We start from the raw sequence: 4140 nt of genomic DNA on the forward strand, positions 1-4140 counted from the left end.
GTCAGTTGCAAATTATAGGCACAGTTAACTCCGTGTGTTATGCGGCTCCTAAGGACCTGCCCAGACATGCTCTACAGTTTGAAATGAGAGACATGGTTTCTTGGTAATTTCAAAATGTTCCTCACTCCTCTGGGAAACGTATATAAGGGGACCAGTTAAACCAGTACAGTTACTGAGTCCATCCTTCTCTAGCTACTGTTTCAGAGCTTGACCAATTTAGTAGCCTTGAGGGGCTGAAGACTTGGGCTCAGGGCTGACCAAAAAATACAAACAAGCAAGGCTTCCAAAGTGGCCAGCTGCCATCTTGTGGGAGCTTCGACGTTTAACAATTGGGACAATGTTTTGTTGGTGGGACTGCCTGGGTTGCTACTGACATATGACAGGGCCTTTTCAGCCACAGCCCCCCATTTGTGGAATGTCCTCCCTGTGTCTGTCTCCCTCATTACTAACTTTCAGGAGAAAATTAAAAAATATTTCTGTTTACTCAGTTTGATGGCTGAATGACACTGTTTGAGTGACCATGAGATAACTGTTCATACAATTTTATTTTTTTTAATGATGTTTGGTCTTCTTTTCATTGCTGTTGCTGAGTTTGCCATCTTGGGCTCCTTCGGAAGGAAGGAAGGAATAAAAGTAAAATAAATCCCAAAAACTCTTCAAAATATATATATGACAACTGTGCAGCAATTCATCTTGGGGTCTCCTCAGAGATTACCTTGTTGGGAGACCCTGAAGAGCAGATTCTGAATCTGGGACTGAAGGGATAACACCATTGTCCTCTGACCAAAGAGTAAACTGTAGGAAATTACGCTGTCTGGCAAGGAAGCCTCTTAAGCAAAACAGGCCAGATCAGATATTATTAAACCCTTCAAAAAAGGCTTATGGGTTAGGATAGCAGAAATCCGTTTTCCCCATTGTCTTGGCTGTCAGAAACAGATGCAAAGCTATCCAGAGGCCATTACAGGCTTTGGGCCTACCACTCACTTCCCACCTCAGTCAATTAATTAGTCTGAGAACAAATCCCTGTCTATGCCTATCAAAGCCACTAAGGGCCAAATTACAGGCAGTGAGTGAGATCTGATCAGCTCTTCCAAGGTGTTGATTTGGATTGTGAATATGGAGCTGGGAAGCATTTTTAACCTCCCCACCCCAGCACCTCTGATATAAATATAAATAAACCATCTTCCTGAAATTTCTAATAGCATACCCTCCAACAGTTCTCCAATGAAAACAGGGACGTCTTAAGGAAAAGTGGGACATTCTGGGATCAAATCAGAAACCGGGGTGGCTTCTGTAAATCTATGACCGTCCCTGGAAAATATTCTAGCAACAGTTTCAAGGAATGGCAGGGTTGTGTGAATTTATGTGAGATAATCCAAGCAAGGTGAGAGGGTCAGCCCACCAACCCCTCACCCAATTTTCTGTCCCTGATTCAGTTGCTTTTAGAAAAATTAAATGACTTTGGGATATCTGTTCACAGATCCCCTGCTTCCTGCGTACCATGACCCTCACAATGCTTATCTTCCAGCAGCCAGACAAAGAATTGCTAGATCTGACTTCTGGCTGATTCCAAGCTCCCATTACCACTGCCTGGTTTTTGGTTGAAGACAACCTGGTGTTTTATTCTGGTGGTGAAAACAAGCAGCTGGTGCCTTCAGCAAGACATTGGTTCTGCTCATCCCCCCATTCAGAAAACATCTCCTACAGAGAAAAGACATCACCTAGAATATAAGTTAAAACTGCATCTAAAGAAGTTCATGGAGCAAATTCACAGCTGATTGACATTGCTTTTTCTTTTAACATGGTGAAGCGACCACAAGGTACTATTTTCAGCCAACCGTGGTGATGAATAAGTTTTAGGAATGCTTCAAATAACAAACGCAACTCTTCGTCACCAACTCCTGGGCTCAGCACACATTTCAAAGGTTTTCCAGGATGTGGTCAGGCATGATCTTGGCCTAGCACAGAGACGGGTCGTCAGAGACTTCCAGGAAAATAACAATAGTTGAGGTGTGTGTACCCCTTCAACATCTTCTGCAGTGAACACACACAAATATGTTCCTTGCAGTTCTCCTGCCTTCCTTCCTTTGCTCGTTTTCCAATAGTCCCACTATCTGTTTGGCTAGTTTCCTAATAAAACTGTGCAAGACATGACACTAAACCACCACAAAAGCCAGCAAAGGAAGGTGGTGGAGAGAGAATTCACACCAGAGACGAGGAAAGAAAGAGGAACCTTGAAAGCCTCTTTAGCATCTTTTGGAAGATCTGCAGTTTTATGCCTGCACCAAGCCAGAATTGGAGCAAACAGAAAAAAACTCCCCTCATTATTGCATTGTTTGTGAAAGACTGCAAATGCTGGAAAAAGGCTCATGTCCAAAGATATCAAATAATTCCATCCCACTTTTGAAAGAATCTAGCAAACAGAATCGATGTTGCAACCTCACCATGTGTGTGTGTGTGTTAAAGACAACAACAAATGCATTAACAGAATGATCTGTGCTAACAAAAGGTTTTTAATTGTTCGTTGTGATTCTGCATAATCAAAGAGCCATGTATTGCAAACAGCAGCCTGTGAGGTTAAACACACAGAAGAGGCCTCTGGTTTATTTTTATTTATTAACAACTGATCTGTTATAATTAAACTCTTTCGTCAGATGGTGGCTTTGGAATCCAGCGCGTTCAGTTCTGTTCATCTGAGCGCTACATTAACTTGCAAGACAAGTTATACGGGCGCTGCCAAGGTTCAAGAAGAGGACAGAGCCCTCAAAGCTATGCCAGAACAGGTACTACTCACTCAGGCTGTCATAAATACTTGACTCAGATAGTAGCTCTGGAATCATATTTGCTCAGCTCATATCTCGACTTTTTACAAGCTATTATCATGTGTTATCACTCATGGCCAGCTGTCACTCTACGTGAAGTAATCTGTTTAGCCTTGTTGATTTAATATTCTTGTTGTTATCTTCTTTGCCAGTTTCGAGTTGGCAAAAGTAACTTCTAGGCAGTTCTAAACCTAGATCCTTAAAGGGTGGGTTATTTTTATACTGCAAGCTTGTGATAGTTTTTCCTACGTGGGAAAATTGATTCACCATCCCTGTTACTTGTGAAAGTGACAATAAGAATAACAAGGCAACATCTTGGAATACACTTTTTAAAAAACCCATATAAGTAGATTTGCTCAGCTGAGTTCAGCTAAGTGCTACATTACTGGCAGGGTAAGTTACTCAAGCTTTGCCAAAGTTCAAGAAAAGGACATAAATCTTAGAAGTCTGCCAAGATAGGTAACAACCCTATCAGTATTACTCAATATGTTGGCCCATAAAAAGCCAGGAGAAAGGAAAGTGGGAGGCCTAGGGTACCCACGAAAAAATATTGTGCAAATCCTAGGCATTTTTTGTCAACACAGTTAATACATAAGGAAAGAGTGTGGCTACAACACTCAGCAAAACAAAATACATTATTATTATTATTATTATTATTATTATTATTTTGTTTACCTCCAGATGATCCTCCTTTAATCCACGGCTAACATCCTTATGCAGAAGAAAAGTTTTAATTTAAGAAATTGTCTTTAAGTGATGATAAATATGATACTGCAAAGAGAGAGAGAGAAGACAGAAGGTGATAATTTGTTTAATAAATTATTATTATTATTATTATTATTATTATTATTACACCCCGCCCATCCAACTGGCTTTCCCCAGCCACACTGGGTGGCTCACAGCATATATCAGATCATACTAAAACATCAAACTTTAAAAACTTTCCGATACAGCTTATGTGCTTGAATAGTATGAAAACAGTCAAAATGTTTATATATTCAAAATCCTAGTTTCCACTAACAAATACAACTTCAGACTACAGGTAAGAGTCTCATTGCTGAATGTTTCTCTACAGGGGAAAAATCCATGCAGACAGAAAACTAGGGGAGAAAACTACTGCCCAACTTCTAATTTTCTATGTGAAAAGCGTTTTTTTATGTTGTGTGAAGCTTAATGCACAGTGAAGGGGAGGGAAACATTTTTTCAACCCAAGGACCATATTTCCTTGTGGGCAGCCTTCAAGGAGCAGGCACTGATGGACAGGACCAGAGCAACAGATGCAGACCTTGTCTCTACATTCAAGCCACACAAGAAAGGA

General features: G+C 40.7%; 1 long non-coding RNA gene across 4 annotated transcripts; it reads left to right on the forward strand.

The window, feature by feature from the left end:
• Positions 1-3615, forward strand: LOC310674218. Of its 4 annotated transcripts, none has more exons than XR_014509436.1 (4): positions 1-103; positions 1692-1820; positions 2655-2783; positions 3504-3615. It is a non-coding gene; the product is annotated as an uncharacterized lncRNA (long non-coding RNA). The 4 variants fall into 4 exon arrangements; XR_014509437.1 differs by lacking the exon at positions 1-103 and adding an exon at positions 111-432; XR_014509438.1 differs by lacking the exon at positions 1-103 and adding an exon at positions 111-348.
• The last annotated feature ends 525 nt before the right edge of the window (positions 3616-4140 follow it).

The sequence above is a fragment of the Podarcis tiliguerta genome, assembly GCF_965153285.1.
Source record: "Podarcis tiliguerta genome assembly, chromosome: 3".
NCBI lineage: Eukaryota > Metazoa > Chordata > Lepidosauria > Squamata > Lacertidae > Podarcis > Podarcis tiliguerta.